Source organism: Equus caballus, chromosome 22, assembly GCF_041296265.1.
Source record: "Equus caballus isolate H_3958 breed thoroughbred chromosome 22, TB-T2T, whole genome shotgun sequence".
Lineage (NCBI taxonomy): Eukaryota > Metazoa > Chordata > Mammalia > Perissodactyla > Equidae > Equus > Equus caballus.
The window spans coordinates 13846327-13868190 of NC_091705.1; positions in this window are offsets into that span (position 1 = coordinate 13846327).

Sequence of the window (21864 nt, forward strand, 5' to 3'; positions counted from 1 at the left end):
GCATCCATCAGCACTTGCCATTTCCTTGCTCCAAGGAATCATCCTTCTCACTTTGCCTCCTTCTCTGTTAAGGTTTTGAACATCTATGTAGGTACCCTACACTTCCTGCTTCAGGTAAGGCAGAAGGCCCCAATTTATGTAATTCAGTCCTTTCCAGGGTATGTCTTCTTCCATCCTATTACTTTCACCCTCTCTATGTCTTTATATTGAAAGTGTACCCCTTATAAATGAAACATAAGTGGACTTTATTTTTTCACCCAGTGTGATAATCTCTGCCTTTCAGTCTGAGTGTCTAGTCCATTAACATTTAATGTAATTATTAACATGATTGGGTTTAACTCTACGCTCTTGCTATTTGTTTTCTATTTGTTCCACTTTTCTTTGTTCCTTTGTTCCTGCTTTCTTCTCTTCATTTGGATTTATCAAGCATCTTTTAGTATTCTGTTTTGTTTACACTACTATCTTTTTAACTATACTTCTTTAGTTATTTTTACTAGTGGCTATTCTAAGGATTATAATATGCCTTCTTGACTTATCACAATCTTCCATGAATTAATATTAGACCACTTCACATCTAATGTATGAATCTTACAACAGTATTCTTCCTATTACTTTTCTTCCATCTTTATGGGATTGTTACCATATATGTTGTAAATCCCAGGATACATTGCTTATTTTCTTGAAATAGTCAATAACCAATTTTTGTCAATGAACTTTTTAAAAAAATAAGGAAGAAATTTTATACGTTTACCCATATATTCATTGTTTCTGGAATTCTTCATTCCTTCCTGTAGAACATTGAACTTCTTCCATTCAATCCTTTTGAACTTTTCTTCCTTGAAAACAAGCATCACACTAGGCATAATAGAAAGCTAATGCAAATTGGTGCCTGAGTAAAGAACTAGCTCCAGCAATGACCAGGAGGGATGCGCAGCAGCTTTCTTGTGATCGTAAATACACATACTGCACAAGCGATTTGCAGCAGGAAGTTTTAGACCTATCTATACTGGAGGAGAGAAAATCCAGAGGTGATGGAGGAAGCCTCAAAAGGCTGTCAAGATAGAAATAATTTTTTCTGAAAGTTAGAACTAGGATCATTTGAAGCTGATTTACACTCAAGATAAAGAACTAAGATTATTCAACATGAACCAAATGCATTGGAAACCATTGGTTCTCCATGACAGAGTTACTCAGGCTTGGGGAGGGGGGGAGCATGGCACAGAGGTTAAAATTGTGGGCTTAGGGCTGGGCCGGTGGTTTAGTGGTTGACTTCACATGCTCCACTTCAGCAGCCTGGAGTTCACAGGTTGGGATCCTGGCATGGATCTAGCACCACTCATCAAGCCACGCTGTGGCAGCGTCCCACATAAAACAGAGGAAGATTGTCACAGATGTTAGCTCAGCAACAATCTTCCTGAAGCAAAAAGAGGAAGATTGGCAACAAATGTTAGTTCAGGGTCAATCTTTCTCACAAAAGAAATGTGTGGGCTCCTGTGTCTGACCTCCTGGGTTTGACTCTTGCCTCACTACTTACTGGCAATGTAAACTTGAGCAAGTTAATTAACTTCTCTGGCCTTGTTTCCTTACCTGTAAAATGAGAATGATGATAATAGGACTCACCTCAGAAAACTGTTGTAGAGGGAGCATCTATAAAGCACTTGGAACACTGCCTGGCACATTCCCAGTATTCAATAAACTAACTATTACTATTATTGTTACTAGGTGACCCTTCCTGTTGCTTCTAACTCTAAGATTCTGTTTTGCTCCAAGTCTTCTCTCTTCTATTATACTGGTGGTTCAAAGCAGAAATAAAACATTTGTTTTCATATCACTGCACTCTTCTTTCACCTACCCTCAACACACTTACTACCGTCAATGCACACTTATGAAATATTCTGTAATTTTTGCTTAAATTCCTAATCTGCCACAGTGAAAGGAATTTTTTATTGAAATAATCTACCAAGACAAGAACTATGGCACAAATACATCATGTCACATTCCCAGGTCAATGAAAAACCAAGGTCATTGACCCAACTTCACACAGATGTGGTTCCCACAGCCATAATCTTTCCATGTAGCAAATGCTCTGTCACATTCATGAACACCACGAGAGCAGGGACACTTATATCAGGACCTGGAGAGCTAGAGATGAGTTTGAATAGATTCAGTCAATGGAGAATAGAGAACATGGAGGTCAGGAATACAGGCAACCAAACAAGGGAGTTGAGAGAAATCAGGAATAGGCCAGTTTGGATTTGGGTTCCTCAAAAAGTAGACACAGGGTCAAGGACTGATTTCAAGTAGTTGATCTGGGAAGTAAAAGGACACCAGCAAGCTAGTGGAGAAATTAAGCAGGGAAGAGAAGGCAGCCAATAAAGTTTGCATTATCAAGCAAGTTACTGCTGTAGGCAACTGGAGCTTAACCCCACTGGGGAACTCTGGAGTCAGTGTAGAGCCATAAACCTCAGAGTTATCCCAACCAGAGGTCAAGGGAGATGGGGTATTAATACACCAATTCAATCTAGGTCTTCTGTAGTCAGGGGTTGAGGGCTGCTGCTGGTGGGTGATCATTCCACAGCGCTCCAACCACCCTTATGCATGAGCAGGGTGGGCTTTGATGGCAGGAGAATGCTCTTGAAAGAAAGAGGCAGGTGCTGGCAGTTGAGAGTTGGGCCAGCATACACTGAAATGGTAAATGCTAAAGTCAGGAATTCAGCTTGATAAATACCAGGTAGGTTGATGGCCAAAAATTTTGCAAGCACTTAAGTCTAAGAAACCAGAAATCATTGATTTGGCTTTATAGAAACTATACATATTGTCTAGATCACTACCTTTATTTTTGTATTGAGGTTACCAAGGGTCAAGAAGAAAATTATCCTTGCATGCTCAGTGCACTAATGACAAATTAATATTCCAATTCCATGCACTCAAAGTGCAATATTCTAACCTATTGTAACATGCAGAGAACTGAGATGTACTTTATTCCATAACAGATCTGATCCAGGAAACAGCCTCATTTAAACTATCAGGGAAGGCAAAAAAAATCAATTTGAAGAAATGGATGGAGTCTGGGATTGCAAATACATATGAGGTGTTAAGTGGCAGAGAGGAAAATAGAAAAATGAAAAGTCACTGTAGGTACTCTTATACACCATTGGTAGGAATGCAAAATGATGCAGCCACTTTGGAAAACAATTTGGCTATTTCTTAAAAGGTTGGTTTGGGTTCCAATATTCCAAATGGGAGTTGGAATGTTAAAATGTACATTTACCATACAATCCAGCAATTCCACTTGTAAGCATTTGTTGAGAGAAATGAAAACTTACATTCACACAAAAACCTATATGCCAATATTTATAGTGGCTTTTCCATACTATCAAAAACTGGAAACAAACTGCCAAATGTCCCTCAACCACAGAATGGATAAAAGAAGTGCTGAACGTCCATACAATGGAATACAACTCAGAAACAAAAAGGAATGAAATACTGATAACACACAACAACATGGGCAAAGCTCAAACGCATCACGCTAACTTAAAGAAGCCAGACTCAAAAGGCTACACTGTATGAGTCCATTTATATGAGGTTCTAGAAAAGGCTGGACACTTGGGGAAGGATTGACTACAAAGGGGCAACATGAGGGAATTTTGCAGGAGATGGATATATCTTGATTTGTGCTGGTAGTTACATCACTGTGTACATTTGTCAAAATTTATAGAATTGTACACCAAAAAGAGAGAATTTTGCTGTATGTATTTCTTTAAATGAACCAATTAAAAAAAAAAAAGGTCTGACAGCAGCAAGGAACCTTAGTCAAAGTTGAAAACCAAACCCGGGCCACTGGGACTGAAAGTTCCACCCTCTTATGCTTCAACCATTGGCAGCAGCATCCCAGGCCTTTAGTAACTGAGACGATCCATGATTAAAGCAAAAATATTTGCAGACTAACAGATTCTTTGAACCTCCCTGAGACTACACCTCCAACTCTATGACAGAGCCAAATCATGTGGACTGATTGCCGTCCAGGACCGCAAAAATGACAGTCATTCAATGAGATAAATAACAAAATTTTTAAAAGCAGAATATCAGATTTTTTAAAGGATGGAAACATAACATCCGCCCTGGAGACTAGGAGTCACATGGATGGTAAAACTGTCTTTCATCGTACATGAAGCATTTGGAGTAAAGGAAAAAACATCAACTATGGAACTGGGAAGAATCAGATATGCACTCTGGGTCTGACCCTGACTCGCCGCAAGACTACTGCACATTGAATTTGGGGCCTCAGTTCTTCAACTCTCCCTGAACCATGTTCTTTGCTGTGTAACTTCATAGCTCTCCTTGCACTGTGAGCATAGGGTACTTCCCCAACCATTAATTTTGGGCTTAGTGAGGAGACATGTTTTGGCCATTGAAATGTGGATGGAAGTGACAACATGACAATTCTGAGGACCCACCTCAAGAACTCATAAGTTTTTTCTTCTCCTCTGTGCTTTTCCTATCTCCATGAAAAGAACTTCTCTTGTGCCTCTAAGTGAATGCACACGACACAGGCCATCCCAGCTAGTCTCCTGACCTATGAGCAAGAATGAATATATCTCGTTTTAAGTCCCTGAGTTTTGGGGCAGTTTGTTATGCAGCATTACTATGGCAATAGCTAACTGATACAATGATCTCACGTGAGTATCTTTATATCCCATTTACCCACTCATTCATCCAAAGCAAAGATTTATTGAACACATACAGTGTGCTAAAGACTAGAGCAGGTGCTGGGCATTCTGCAGCAATGAGCCTAATTGTCCCTTCCAAGCATAACTCAAATCTCACTGCCATGTGGATCCAAATGAGGTCATTAATGCACAAGTTTTGCCAGCTCTAAACCTCACCTGCTTAGACAATAAGTCCAGTACATAGCTGATTCCTATCAGGCTCTAAATTCATTTGGGCCTTATTCACTCTGACTTCTCTCCATGCTCTGCTGCACTTTGCCCCCACTGACTTCCTCATCTCTAGTTTGGCTTTAATGAGCTATGCTTAATTGTGGGCATCCACAGCACTGTAGGTACTGAAGCATTTAACTGTGGTAGGCACTGGACATATGTGGGCATTTAATTAAAATTCAGTCCCTCGGTCACATTAGCCTCATTTCAAGTGCTCAATAGTCCCATGTGGCCAGTGAAGAGTGTATTGGACAGCACACATATAGAACATTTTCATCACCACAGAAAGTTCTCCTGGACAGCATCGACTAGAGTTCTAGTTTGCAAATATTGCCCTTTTTCTCCCAATGGCTCATACATGCTGTCAGAGTGTCATGTGCCATCCTCAGTGCTAAACCCAGGACCAACATCAATGCAGGCCCTATTGCACAATCTGCCTCATCATGCTGTTTTCTTCCATCAGAATGAACACTCACTGGGGTCTCCCTGAAGCTTGGCTTCGGTTGTAACCCATCCACCTCCAAGTCCATTCCAACTCAAGTTATTTTCCTTCTGCAGGAAATTTCTAAAACCTTATGTAAATCAGCCAATTCATATAGTAACCTAGAGGAAGAGATGTCACCCAACTTCTCCTGCCTGATGTAGTCACACCTCAGATCCAGCTAGGCAGGGCTATACTCACATGGAAACTAAAATGGAAATTACAATGAACAGGTGTTGAGGTGAGGAATAAATACAGTAATATGTATAACATGTGGAGTGTAGGACTAGGAGTATAGTAGACATCAATAAATAATGTTTTCACCTCTAGTCATCTCAATTGTATTGGAATTGGGCATAATTTCCCAATTCTAGAGATTGGCTGATTCCTTATGGTTTCCAGTTAATACCAGCCCAGACAAGTTCATGAGCAACTGGAAATGACAGCACAATCAAACCCCTCAACTAGGGGACAATTGCCCCCTTCAGTTGCACCAAGATCTTTTCCTTCTGCCACTGGAGAAGGGGAAGGAAGAGAGATTCCTGATTGGAGGATCCCAGCTCCAACTGGATGGTCATTAAATGATTTCAAATGGCTCTGAAGGAATCCTCAGTCCTTCCCTTGGCTTCCTGGGAGCTGCTGTCAGAAACGTAACAACATGGCCACGAAAAAACCTCAACATTTCAACCACCTCTATATCGATCTTTCTTCATTAACCTTTGGGGTCCTTAAAAAATTCAATTAGCAGGAGGCCTAACTGGAAGAATAAGGTCGGCCTTGAAGGAAGAGCAGTTAACCAAGAACAAAGCTACAGGAGGGTTTCTGTTGTGTTTTCTTCTAAGTTCTTTGGAATTTTTGGTCTTGGACAGACAGATCAGCACAGCAAATTTCTCCCAAGTTTCCAACCCCAAAATATTTTTCTTAATTTTAAATCTTTGAAGGAGAAATGCTACATTTGTTTCATGATTTTTTACTATTGAATATGACGGAAAGAGAATGCTAGCTCCTGCCTCTTATCCCCCCAAAAGAAGTTGGGCCAATGGAAAAAGCTGAGACTTTGCTTTTTTCTACCCATCTATTGGGATTTTCAAAGTACACTACTCACAAAATATCCCTAAAAAGAACTTCATCCCTGATACTTATGGCTTTGATAACTAGATTTGAAAAAAACACTTATAATTCTAAAGTAAGTAAACCCTCAGCCCTTCCAAGATTCCAGAACCTAAATACCCCCAGAACACTTCCTTTTGGAGGAAGTAGAAGAATAAATTTACATTTGCTATTATCTGAAAATGCTGACAACCAGACCAAACTCCTTTGAGTAGGCCTTTCAAACTCCAATGCATCTCACAATATTGTTTATCAAATTTTCTAGCCAATGGTATTAAACTCTTGTTTACTCCATTTTCTTCTAATTTTACATTTTATCCATTTTATTTTGTACATTATGGTACATTCCTTTTCTTTTTTTCTCTCCCGATGCCTTTTCTTTCATTTGCTTCCTTATTTTCTGTGATACACAAGATCTCTGTCTCTCCCTTGGTCTTTCCCATCTCAGTAAATAACTAAACCATCTGCCCAGAGACTCAAGCCACAAATGTAATACTCATCCTTGATTTCTCCTTTTCTCATGGCCAATATCCAATCTGTCAATATGGCCTACTGAATTTGCCTCCAAAATATTTCCAGAATCCATTTATAACTATTTCCTCTAGTCTACTCTCTCACTGCAAGATAACATTGTCTTTGCAATGACCTATAATTGGTCTCTGCTTCCACTTTTGTTCTTCTACAAACCATTCTTCACAAAGCTGTTGGAATGATCTTTTTAAATATATATAAATTTGTTTCACTCCCTTGTATAAACTCACCAGTGGCTTCCCTTGAGACCTATAATGAAATCAAAATTTCTTAGAACACCTTCCTGTGGTTCTGAAGGAGTAGCCTGTCCCTACCTTCCAATCTAATCTTCTGGGCGCATTTCTTATCATTGTTCTTTTGTTCTCTACATTCCAGTACATGGGCCTTTCCTCTGCACTTTGAATTTGCCAACTTTCTTCTTGCCTTAGGACATTTGCATTAGCCGTTCTCTCTGCCTGAAACAGTCTTCTCCCATAACTCATTCTCGACCTTCTAGTCAAGGTCATTTGAGAGAGGACTTCTCTAACCTCTCAATCTAATGTAGTTCTCCAGTCATTTTGGAGTGCATCTCCCATCATATATATTTTTGTATCACTTATCACTGGCTAATATTTGCTAGTTTTATTTCTTTGCTTATTGTCTCTTCCTGTACAGTAGAAATCCTAGCCCCGTTAGAGCAGGGATCCTGTCTGTCTATTTACTACTGTATCCCCAACACTTGGAATTGTGATGCGCACACAGTAAGCACTAAATAAAGATTTTTGAATAAAAAGTGAATAACCCTTTAAGAATATTTTCTTCTTCTAATCTGAAAGGAAGGAGGAAGGAATAGGCTGATTCCTTTGAGAAAATATCCTTCACCTCAACCAGAGAGATGAAGTCACCCTCTTTAAACAGGATAGGAAGGGCGACAAGGTTAATATTTAGTGCTTACTCTGTGCCTGGCACTGTGCTTCACCCCCTGAATGCATTATATCATTTAATCCTTACAACGCCCTCTTTGAGGAGGCACTAGTATCTTCATTTTAAAAACAAAAAGCTGAGTGACTATGGTAGGAGCCGTACTGCCCTGTGCGGATCCCATTGAGACCTAGCCACTGCCAATCACAGCTGCTAACGCTCAGAGCTGCCCCTTCTCTCAAGAATTGCCCTACTATGACAGAAACACCTCATGGGGAGATGGCACCCCTCCATGGCAGCCTCTCAACAAAAACTGACACAGGGGTAGAAAAGGTGACCCCCTCAGGACCAATGCTCTGGTACAATTTACACTTCAGTACTCCCCGTGGGATCAGGCTGAAGCTGGAGTCCAGCTAAACTCAGTTCTATATTCTCACTCAGCATCTTCCCCTTCCCTCTCCTGCTTCCCTCTTTCTATTTCAGATTCCTCCCGAGAGCACTCCCTTCATAAATCATTTGCACAAAATCCCATCTCAGGCTCTGCCTCTAAGGAATTTGACCTAAGACACTTAGAGAGAAAAACTCCTGTACTCAAGGTCAGAGAGTTAATAAGTGGTAGAGCCCGAATCCAACCACAGGTCTGCAGGACCCCTCTGCTCTCACCACTGCACTGCACTGACTCCTTTGGAAGTTCATCTTCGTGCCTCCAGGGAAGACTGCCATGGACCATTCTGATGTGAGAGTTTCTGAAATATGCCTAATAGCAAAAAAAAAAGCCTGTAACAAGGGTTATGCCCCTTCTATTCCAAGATCCATATCGCCGAGAGGCCCAAGGCTTGAAGGAAAACAAAAAGATACATAAAAGAAAAGAGAACAATGACAGTTAAGGGACTGTCTCTGAGTCTGTCTTATATCCAAGAAGCCAACTGTCTGTTCTGTGACCTTGAACACATTACTTGAGCTCTTCATCTCAGTCTCTTCATCTGTAAGATGGAGATAATGCCTATGGTGGAAAGTCATGTTGTAATGTCTGGTAGGGAGTAGGCGCTCAATAAATGAAGCAAATATTTTCCAAAACCACAAGTGTTGCTACCTAACTTCAAGGCTTTCCTGAAATTCAAGTCCTAGGCTTCCAAACATGGCCCCTACGTTTCCCACTCTTTATCTCCTTTTCATGGAGGCTGAATTTTGGTGCACATATAAGAAGTTGGTTTAATCAGTTGAGCAAAGTCTAGGGGCTGCCAAGGGGCTGGACATTGAAGGGCAATCACCTCTCTGGCCTTAGTCTGAGGTATCTAGCCCTACACAAGCGTGTGTCAGGGAAATAGTGCTGGTGTTCACCTCTCCCAAATGATGCTATGAGAATTAAGATAATTGCACATGATCCAACAGTCTACAGAGTTATGGATGTGTCTTCTTGGCATAGCTCTTCCCATATCACTTTTCTTCAACATAAGAAAAGGAATTGAATGTACCTCAAACTCATTTAATGCCTCTTAAATGCCTGGTTGAGCCACAGAAAATATCATCTTTATTATCATACTTAATATCTCCTATGCCAAGTACTTTATAATCATTATTCTGTTTAATGCATACTACCGGCCTGTATTTTTTAGTACTCCTCCCCGTTTCCAGAGAAAACAGAGGCTTCGAGCAGTAGTCCCCAAATTTTGGCATGCACCAGAATCACCTGGAGGGCTTTTTAAAATGTAGATTGCTGGGCCCCATCTCTGATTCAGTAGGTTTGCGCAGGCGGGGTGGAGGGCAAGAATTTTCATGAACCACACTTTGAGAACCACTGGCTTGGAAGAATTACAAAACATTTCTAAGACTCCAACTCTTCAAAGAGCTCATTTACTTTCTGCAGCCTCTGCTCTTAACTATGGAAGGGAAATTCTTGCCTAGTCACAATCAAGGATGTGCTGGACCTGGCTCCTACTAGGTCACAAGAGCCAACCGTTATGATTTCTTCCCAACTTCACACTCAGAGATGTCCCATTGGTAGCTTGAAATCACCTAAGGTGGGAGTATTTACACCATGGAAATTGGCGAACTCTACAACTCAGTGTTTGGGTTTTTTCCCAACAAGCCAGTTATTAAAAATTCACCAGAATACCACTGGTCAAGGTCATGCCTGCAGATTCCTCTGCTCACTCTCCATCTTCTCAGGAGGAATTCATCAGTGACCAATGACCACAACTGTGGCTAAGACAGTGGTTCCATCAAGATAGTAGTAAAAGTTTTTAACACCACATTCTCAAGTAAGCCCATTTCTTTTCTTCAGTTTTTCTCCAAAAAGGAAAGTGATCAATTCAATGTAAAATTACTCCCTTGGATAATGTGCTGGGCACAAGCCAGCCCCAGTGTGGATACTTGGGAGTGGCAAGCCTCTGGGAAGTCATCTCACACATCCTATGCCTTTATGGTTCTAACAAATATTTTTGAGTCCTTACTCTCTGCCAGGCACTAGATTATCCCAAGGGGAGAAAACAGTGAGAGGCTCCAGCCTTTTGAAGCAAATAGTCTCTCAGCTGGGCTTGGGGAAGAACAATTCCAAATTTTCATATGGAAAAAAATCTAAAAGAAATATTTATCTGGGACTTCTGATTGGGGCTCAGATTTTTAACGGGTATATTCATTCATATACATGGTACAAAATTCTAAAGGTACAAAAGGATATACAGTAAAATATGTTTCCCTTCCACTTCTGTCTTCCAACCACCCAGATCCCTCCTTCTGGAAGAAAATGCTATTTCCATTTTTGTGTGTATCCCAAGATATTTTACGTGCATACAAACAAATACATTTTTTTCTTTTTTTACATTGATGATTGCTCACAACACAAATTTCTCTGCACTCTGCCTTTTTTTCATAATATGGATATTATTCCCTAGCATTACATAAAGGAAGATCCGCCTCCTTCTTTTTAACCACTGCATAATATTGTGTGGTGTACCATAATATATTTAGCCAGTCCGCTATTGATAGGCATTTAGAATTGTTTCCAACCTTTTCCAGTTACAAATAGTGCCACAGTGAATCGCTTTGTGGATTCAACATTTCACTCACGTTTGGGTATATCCATAGGACAAATACCTAGAAGCAGAATTCTAGGTCAAAGGACATTTTGCATTTTAGGAACTAGTACCAAATTGTCCTCCAAATTGTTTGCACCAATTTACACGGCCACTAATAATGTAAGAGAGCTCCAGTTTCTTCACATCTTTTTAATCAAGTGTGTTATCACACATTTAGGTATTTGCTAATCTGGGAAGAGAAAACTATCTTATTATACTTTTAATATGCATATTTGTTATTAGGGACGAGGTTGAATGGCTTCTTATATATGCAAGATGAGTTTGTTTCATTAATTTGCTTTTTAGTGAACTATGTGATGCATCTTTTGTCCATTTTTCTGTTGATTTTTGGTCTACTCTTATTGATACGTAGATATGCTTTATGTGTTATAGAAATGTCCCCTTTATCTGATATGAATTGCGATTTTTTTCTGAATGGTTATAATAAACCAAGAAAAAAACAGTTAGCCAAAGGAACTTTTCCTTTTAGCCCATGAACTAACCCCTATACTCAAACACATTTGAAATCAGTAAGGGACTTTGAGTCCAGAAGCCACAGATAATATCAAAAGTATATATATCATTCAAACAATAGTTCTTTAAAATTGTGGCAAAAGGCAAAAGCTCTAACCAGAGCACCTGACAGTAATGTGTAGAGTCTCACCCCTGAAGTGACGACGAAAGGAATCTCAGAGTGCCGGACCATGAGAAGCCATAGAGAGGCAGCAGCTTTGGCCCACTGTCTCAGCAAGCGTCAGAGTGAATTGCGAGGGTGCTCCCGTGAAACGTCCTCTCTTGTTTATTTTCAAATGCCTTTGAGAGTGCAAGAGGAAAGCCTAGATAAGAGCAGACAGGGTCAGAGATGGCGACTCCACTAGCCATGGGGGTTCACGAGGGTCTTTAAAACGACTCCCCACCCCCACCCCCCAACCTTGTCATCCCAGAGACATTTGCAAACTGGAACAGGAGAGAGCACGAATCATCTCCACACACGTCCCCGAATGTCCGAGCTCAGTTTCGATGGCAGCTTTCTTTTATGATTCAACAAATATATCTCTCACAAATAAGCAACTTGCTGCTTCAGCACAGGTTTGCCAGCTCTGAGCTAACGCCAGAGCTGTCTGGACTGTCCCTCACTCCAAATGAAGATTTTCTTAAGCACTGTTTTCAGGAGGTGGGGGTTGCTCTCGTTAATTTCTGATAATCAAGTTTTACAAAGACTTCTGGCTAAGAAAACCCCATATAAGCCCCTAAATCCCAAGGAGGCTCAGTAGAAACCTTAAGGAGAGAAGATAAAGCTCTCAACAGGCGCCAATGTCCTGGGGCTCAGATCTTCAGCTCAGTGTGAAATCCACACTTCAGGGGGCTGAGAACTGGAACTCCCCAGTCTCCTTGAAAAGCAGTCATGAGACAACATCTTCTGGAAAAACTGGCGATCAAGCCCCTAGCTGCTAAGGAGAACATCTAAAAGTGTACTCATTGAGCTACAGTTTCATGGCTCTCCTCGCATCTGCTGCAAAGCAACATCCCCAACAGTGCAGATGGAATGAACGACAGGCTGGGCTCGTGTCGTGCAGAAGCCAAGCTGCAACTGAGGAGGAGCTTGGCACCCCAAAGGCAAGCATAAGTCTCAATTTCATGAAGATGAAGTAGGGTGCCCTGCTTCTTTTTCTTCTCCCATGGTTCCCCCCACAGGGCGTAGCACACATTAGGTGTCAATGGGCAAGAAGGAGCAAGTAGGCCCTCCCTCAAAATGCCCGAAGTGGTCCCAGCAACATTTTTCTCTCTCCTGCACTCGCAGCCAAGTCCTACCCATGCCTCAATTCCCGCCACAGTTAGCTTATTTTTCAGTCTTCCTGACTGTTTATTTCAGTCCTTATTGATGTCTCTTTCTGTGCTCTTCTCGCTTCTTGTATTAGGTAGGGTCTGAACAAATTCACTACTTAATATAGTTCACTTTGTGGAATAATTGACTTCTTTATTTGTATGTGAATCTGGACATCACAGCTACATAAGAAGCTCCTTGAGCAAAGGAATATTTACATTTACCCTGACAGCATGTAGAAAAAAATGAATTTAGCTCTCTATACTCCAGGTGTCTCATGCTGTTCCCTCTGCCTGAAACATCTCCTTCCTTCATCTTCATCTTTCAGGCCTCAGCTTGGCAATGTCTTCCATTAGGAAGGCTTCTCTGAGGCCCTGTATTCATCTCTACGACTATATGGTAATTGCTGCCACGTTGGTTGGTCTATCTCTGTATCAATGTGCGATTGCTGCACACCAATACCCCCTAAAACTCATTGCCTTCAAACACGAATCCATGGGTCGTGACCAGTTGTTCTTGCTCACACGTCTGTGGTCAGCTGGGTGGACACTAGCTGGTCTAGGATGGTCTTAACTGAGCTGACGTGGCTCTGGTCTGTGAGCATGTGGCCTCTATCCTCCACTAGGCAAGCTTGAGCTTGTTCACAATGCACCCGAGCCAGGTTCTGAGAGAGAAAGAAGTGGGGCAGGGGCGGGACTCGCACAAGGCCTCTTGAAGTCTAGGCTGAGAACTGGCACGAGGTTACTTCTGCCCCATAATATTGGTCAAGTCACAAGGTTAGCCCCGATTTAAAAGTGAGGAAATGGACTCCTCTTGATAAGAGCTGCTGCAAAGTCACACAACAAAGTGGTGTGATCTCAAGAAGGGTGAAGAAATGGGGCCATATTTTCATTCAATCTTCAATAGTCTCCCCCTTACCAGACAATAACCTCCTTGAGGACCGGTACAATGTTCCATTCACTGTTATATTTCCAGCCCCCAGGACAAGACTGGCACAGAGCAGTCTTATTTGTTAGATGAATGTATGAATTAATTAACTAACAGTGCTGAAAGGAAAGGAGGGATGAAAACACTCATGTTTGAGCACCTATGAATACTAGAATGTTTTATTTAATCTTCCCAATTTATTTCATTGGTTCCAAGAGCAGAGTTTCAGGAGTATTATGCCATTGGTAGTGTCTACTTTTTTTTTTTTTTGAGGAAGATTAGACCTGAGCTAACATCTGTTCCCATCTTCCTCTACTTTATATGTGAGATGGGATGCCTGCCACAGCGTGGCTTGACAAGCAGGAAAGCCTACCTAGGTGTGCACTGGGGAGATGAACTGGTGAACCCTGGGCCGCCGAAGTGGAACATCCAGAATTAACTGCTGTGCCACTGGGCCAGCCCTGATAATGTCTACTTTTAACTCTGGGTTTCTTTATGCCAGGCACTAGTCTAAGTATTTTCTATGAGTCAAGCAATAAATTGTTACACAAACACTATGAGGTAGATATTATTATCTCCCAATTTACAGATAAGGAAGATAAGACACAGAGAGATTAAGGATCCATCACAACTTCATACCTCAGAAAAGCAGAGGTGGGGGGGCCAGTGGCATAGTGGTTAATTTCGCCTGCTCCACTTTGATGGCCGGGGTTCACAGGCTCAGATCCCAGGCAAGGACCCAGAACCACTTGTCAAGCCATGCTGGCAGCATCACACATAAAATAGAGGAAGGTGAGCACAGGTGTTAGCTCAGTGACAAGCTTCCTCAAACAAAAAGAGGAAGATTGGCAATAGAGGTTAGCTCATCTTCCTCACACACACAAAAAAAGCAGAGGTGGGATTCAAACCCTTCCAGTCTGGCTCCAGAGTCAACTCTCTCAATCACTACATTACATTGTATCTCAAGACGTGGTTCACACCATTTTTCCCCATCTTGGCTACTAGACAAGTTCCCTGCTTCACTAGAGTTGTCCAATACGGTGGCCACTAGCCACATGAGGCTATTTAGGTTTAAGTTAATTAAAATTTAATAGAATTAAAGATTTAGTCCCTCAGTCACACTAGGCACACTTCAAGTGCTCAGTAGTCCCAGGTGGCTAGTGTTTACTGACCAGGAGAGTGCAGGGAACATCTCCATCATCACAGAAAGTTCTATTGGACAGCACTGCTTTAGAGTATTCCACTCTCAGAGAATTTCCCTGAGGTCACAAAGAAAACTAAACCTGAAGAGGATGCAGTTAAGATCAAGATAGGACGTATTGTCACATGGCCATTTACCAGCTATGTGGGAAATTGGCATCTTGAGTCCTGGGGTCCTTAAAGCAAATATGAGAATGAGGTAGGGGGCCATTGAAACACAAGTTGCTTCTCTAGTGAATTCCATTTGGGTTTGCTGTTTTGATAAAATGCAGAATTCATGTAAGCACAGAAAAGAACAAGTTTTCCCGAATCTATACAATTCAATATCTTAAGAGCTCTATGCCCTGGCCCCCCATTCTCAATTTTCTCAAATGTAAACCACATACACCCAAGGCAGAGAAGTACATATTTCCTGAATAGGGCGAAGTGCTACATAATTGAAAAAAAAATTATCTCCCAATCTATAGATAAGGAAGATAAGATACAGAGAGATTAAGGATCCATCACAACTTCTCAGTTCAAAAAAGCAGAGGTGGGGGGGGCCAGGCCAGTGGCATAGTGGTTAATTTCGCCTGCTCCACACAAGAGAAAGCTAGTGAGAAGCCTTGTGTCAATGAGGAGTAGGAAGAGCTATAGGACAGGATCCAAAGGGACTTTTAGAACGTCTGACTCACGGAACTGCACTCCTGGCCAACTCTTGCTTCTCTGAATTTCCCTTTGAATTTGATATTTAAATACTTCCAAACAGCTGAGGAAATTTCAGCTATTCTCTATAAAAATTGGGTTTTTTCTTCACTTATCTGCTTTACACCCCTTTCTTTAAATCTTATTGTCTGCTCTCCAAATTTGATTAGGGCTTTCCTGAAAGCCTGTTTCATATGGAAAGTTGGTAACGACAGGTGAAACTCCAAAAATTGCCTTTCTTTGTGCCTCTATTTGCAACTTCCACCAACACTCTGAGAATGAGCACCGCCTAGCTACTGGATGACGCCTCTTTCTGCATCAGGACGTCCAAGACTCCTAAACTACTGAGGAACTACAGTGAGAGCCCTTGAGCTCACCCCTGAAGAGGTCCTTTTGGTGTCTCAAAATCAGTCCTTCATGTTTTGAAAAATAGAGAAATCTGTACGAAGGACATGCCATAGTATACGGATTGACTGCAATGTCAGCCCCTTTTATTATAAAGTCTGCTGAAAAGCATCCTATGTTTTATAGTTTGCAAAATATGAGTTTCCAAAAAGTAAACAAGCCACTAATAGTGGATACTTTAATAATATAATATATTCCTTTACTGAAATTCAGCCCCTTGCCTTTCCTCTTCCTCTTAAGAGAGTATAATTAGACCTGAACTCAGATGGCAAGAATGTAAAATCTCTTTAGAAAACAGAATGGAATCTGTGGGGGGAAATGTCCTGCTAATTTTAGGGCACTGCTCAAATGCACTTCAACAGGTTTGGAAAGTCTTTGTGCTTAGATTCCCCACCTTTCCCACCAGGATGGTCATTTAATGCCTGTCGTATTTTCACTTAATACTATAAGCCCTGTACACCCAGACGCATCTACAATCTTAGCTTTATCAGAAAAGCTTGAGAGGAATATGATCAGTGGCAAAGATTAAGGGGGCTTTGCAAACAGAGGCAGGCATGTTCCATGTTAATTGCTAATCGGTTTCAGCCAATATGGCACCGTGACAAGGCAGCAGGCCTTATCTAACAAGAAGGGGATAGTCCTGCTTTTCTGGGGTACAATATGTCTAAACATAAGAATCACCCAACAACTCCAGGTGACTAATTTCTCTATAAATATATTATTGACATAATAGAGGCCTTTTTAATGGGATTATAACTACCCAGACAGCTGCTCTGCTAGTCGAGGAGAACATGGTTGACAAAAAGATTTAAAGGAAAGAATAGAGGAAAATAGCAAACCTCCAGCCAGGCACACTTAAATGACCTCATTGCTTCAAAATAATAGGATCTTGTTGCAGATATGAAAGGAAAACCCAATACGCTTAAAGCAATCACATTTTGCACGCTCTTCACCATTTCTCTCCCACTGCTCAACTGAGAAGCCCCCACTTTCCTTGTGCCAGAAGCAGGCCTTCCAAAGCAAAGGCCACATTGTCTGTTATGGTGTTCTTTAAAGGAATTATGCTTGGATTTAAAAGGTCTCTAAAGTGGATATGTTCTTTGCTCCTATGGCCAGGCTAACTTTTATAGTTTATATAACATTCTTTCCAAGTTTTACTCAAAAAAGCAACTCTCTCGGATGCCCACTCTTCAGGAAAAAATAAGCATATAATGAACTGATCAAAGAAAAATGTCTTGAAAAATCACTTCCACAATTAAATCTCATTTGAATTTAAAACTAACGGCATTAAGTAAAATAGTAGTCTCTCTCTATTGTTGCCCATTTAAAAAAATGAAAAATAATATATGATATGATCTATATTCTTTTAAGGTTCATAGAAAAGAATACCTTTAGATAAGACTTGAGAGAACATAGAACCAAATCCATGACTTTTGTTGCCTCATATTTATCCAGAGTCTAGAGACTTACACATATAAGGGGCTTATAGATTCATTCATTGGATAACTAGAAATTCAGTGGAGAATGAAACAACGTACATTCCTGCCCTCAGGAGCTTACATTCTAGTGAGGGGATACCCTAAATTGGGACCCTATAGAGCTGAGCCTGAGATGGGGATTCTTGGGCTTGTGATTTATAAGGGAGGACTCTCAGGTGAAACCTATAAGTCAGTGAGGGACGCAGCACACAGCAGAGGAGGAAGCTAAAGAAGGATGTGGCTTCAGCTGATTCCACAGAGAACTCTGGATGTGAGAGGCACCGCCCCACCAAACCACCAATCTTCTTTCTATTTCTCCAGTTAGTTAAGATAATAAAGCAAGCAAACTTTAAAATCTCAAAGGCTTAACAAAATAGCAGACTTTTGGGGTTTTTTCCTTGCTCGTGTAATGATTCAACGCAGGTTTTCTTGACTAGGTGATTCTTCTTCAAGCCCTGATCCAGGGACCTGGGCTCCTTCTATCTTTTTGGTTTGTCATCTTCAAATACACGGCTTCCATGGTGGAAAGTGCGACTTGAAACCCCACAGAGGATGCTCCTGAGAGCTTCCAAGGGCCTGGAAGAAGCACACATCACTTCCACCAAATTCTATTGGCCAAAACTCAGTCAACGGCCAAAATTAACCACAAGGGAGGCTGGGAATTTAGTTATGTGCCAGGAAGAAGGGAAAGCACAATTGAGGAACATCTAGGCAGTCTCCACCACTCCTGTCTGACTCTGTGCTCAAAGAAGGCCACAAGAACAGACATGCAAGTGCCAACAGAATAGAGAAGATTTGGTTTGAGCTTTCATGACTGCTCCGCTGCACCTGTGAAAGGGAATCTTTTGCTCATAGGCATCTCTACTGCCTAGGAGTGAGGGAGAAAGCAAAAGCATGGAAGTGGGGAAGAGAAAGGACCTGTTATATCTGCACAGAGCTGGTTCTCCAATTCCCATTTCTTTTGGCTGGAACAACACACCTTCCAGCCCCCAGATGATTTGCTAGTGTAGGGCAGTAGTACCTAACACTGGGCTAAGAGCCTGCACCACGGGACTCTGACTTTGCTGAACCCCAAGCTTTTGCATAAGGCTTGATGACTCACTCTTCCACTCTCTGCCTCAGTTTCCTCATGTGCCAAGTCAGGCAAAGACCCAGTGATATCTACTCTGCACGTCACACTGGAATTCTTTAGAAAGAGCAAGTAAGGAAACAAACTCTTGGATTGATTTAAGAGCTAAGACCAAAGTCACAATAACTAGTAATGTAAGTAAAATTCCAACTCAGATCTTTTCACGTCCTAACTTGAGACCCTTCACTCTACAGCAATACAACTCATATCAAGTGTGAAAGCTTGTGGAAGAGTATAAATCACTACCTAAGTGTAACGTAGAATTGTTCTTGTTGCACACGTTTGGTTATCATCACTTGTAAGAAGGAAATTTAGGGGGCCAGCAAAAGAAAATTCCCCGATCAGCCTACAAGTCTAATGATATTGTGGGGCACTGTCAGCTCCCAGAACATCATGATAAAGCCATGAGCTTATTCACCAGAGAATGCTGGTTTCCTACTGAGAAAACAAAGTCTTCTTCCAAAAAGAATGTTTGCAGCCTGGAGCAATCAAATGACAAGAAATAGGATCATAACAAAAGTAGAATGAACTAGAAATCTTGAATAGAAACCCTGAGATAGGCTTGCCCAGTGGCTCTCATCCTAGCTGCATATTAACATCACATGGGGAACTTTTTAAAAAATGCTGATGCCTGAGTCCCACTCCAGATGAAGAAAATCAGAATCTTGAGGGTAGGGCCCCAGGCATCAGTATTTTTAAGTTTCCTAAGTAATTCTATTGTGCAGGCAAATTTGAGAACCGCTAGTTCTCACATGTGGATCTTCATAACATCTTGTTGGAGAGTTAGGGCTCCTTGAAAGGACATGGGGGTCTGAAGCAGGCAAACAAGATTTTTAAGACAGAAGAGCCACTCGATAATAATGGAAACAGACACATGAAACTCCTAGGACAAGGCTCTCCTTCCATGCCCTTCCTCCTGCCATGTCCCACCTACTGGAGTCATTTCTAGAACCATCCCAGGCCTACAAGTTGTTTCTGAACTGCCGTCACCAGCCTGAGTGATGTTCTTCAGCACAGGAAGCTGGTGGTCAAGGGCATTGTTGATGACAATGAATGGGAGATAAGTTCACAAGGTAAGATGAGAACAGCCCCAACTTGTTAAGTACCTTCCTACCTCAGTAAGCTCTGGGCAAAGGGCTTCAAATGTGTTACCTCATTTAACCCCCATGGCAGCACTGGAAGTAGGCATCGTGACACTCGTTTTACAGAAGGGAAAGCTGAGGCTGAAAACAATTAGATAACCCACCCTACTAATAAGTAGTAGAGCCTGGTTTCAAATCTAGACTACCCGCTTTCAAAGTATTTTTACAGTTAACCAAAAATGGTAGCTGGATGTAGGGACCTACTCAGTATCTTGACCCCAGTCACTCTTCAGAGTTGGATTCTATGAAAGACAGGGAGCAAAAACTCTGAGCCTTGTTTTAAATGAAACTTCCTGGGATTGCAAAGGCCAAACATTGCATAAATCCATAACATCAGAAAACCAGAAGTAAAATTATAAGAGAGTCCTTAAAAAGCTAATTGCAATAATTCTTCTGGTCAACTTGTACCCAAAGCACTCAGCCTTTTAAAAAATCTATGTAAAATTTGGGAGAAGGACATAGGATAGTGCCCTAGGGACTTTTTTTTTCTTTCAAGAAGACAGTGGAAACCGAAGGTCCAGAGTTGACCTTGGCAAAAAAGACATAAGTAGCTTCCAGTTTAGGAAATTTAAACTCCATAAAGGAAGGCAGGACATTCTAAGTCCAAGAGCATTTTTCTTTTTTATAAAATATATATCTATATATATATTGGATTCTTTCTCTGGAGAAAAGGAAAAGTCCCAAGCATCTGGAGGAAAGCTGACTTGACCAAGACTCATCTGTGGAGAGCTTTCTTATTCAGGGATCTCAGAGACTAAATGGTGTACACTCCAACAAACCAAACCAATTATATGAATGTTTATTTTACCAAACAATGTATAGGTTTACCAGGAGTGGTAGACAGGTTGCAAAATGGCCTGAGTTCTTTGCCTCTCTCTGGATCTCTGCCCTTGGCTATATAATAGTGCAGTGCCTGCCTCATGTCCCTGGACTCAGCCACGTGGTTTGTTTCGGTCAATTAAATACCAGCAGAGGTGATGTGAGCAGAGGCTTGAAATTCACTTGCGTGTGTCCACTCAGTCTCCTGCTCATCCGTCGTACATGTGAGCATGCCCTAGCTAGATTGCTCAAGGGACAGGCATGTGGAGGCGACCCCACTTGTCCCAGTCAAGGTCTTGGACATGTGAGAGAGTCCAACCAAGATCAGCAAAGCTACCCAGTCAAGTCGAAACTGCTAAGAGGTGCAGAAGTAAGCCCTACCAAGCCCAGTTCAGATCAGTAGAACCCCTCTGCCAAACCACAGTTTTGTGAACAAAACTGTTTATTGTCATGTGCATCTCGGGCTTTGTGGCTTCTTGTTATGCTGCCTTATTGTGGCAATAGATAACTAATACATCAAATAATAAAAATTATATTTGGTCACCATTCCTAGATAGTCTACACATACTAATATCATTATAAATGTTCAATAAACAGTACCCCCCAACACACACACACAATTTCCCTTAGACCTGATTCTCTCCCACCTCTTGGGTTATTCCGAGAATCAAAAAATTTCCTCTGTGTCTTCTGGCAATTCAGCTATCACTCGTAACCATACCTACTGGAAGGTAGTACGTTCTATACTCCAGGGGTTACAGTAGGCTTAAGCTTTAATTTATGTCTCTTTATTCTCCATACAACTGGAAGCTGAACTTGCACGGTACCAGGCCCAGAGTAAGTACTCAATAAATATTATTTGAATAAACGAATGAATGAATGAAGTTAAAAAGTAAAAAATGACCTTAATGGGGTATCTGTTGATATCTCAAAGTATCTATTGGTCTCTTTTGGTTGTGACAGAGACCCCAAGTCAAACTGACTTCAGCACAAACAGGTATTCAACTGGTTAATGTAACTGAAAAATTCCATGGGTGGCTGAATCCAAGAATTCAAACAATGCCACCCCATCAGGACCTGGTTTCTGTTTGGATATTGGACCTGCTTTCCATTTTGTTTGTTTTTTCCTCGAGCTCTGAATGGTACCCCAGAAGCTACAGTCTTAGCATCCTTCCAGCAGAAAAGACAGAGTGTCTCTCCCCAACAGTCCCAGAAA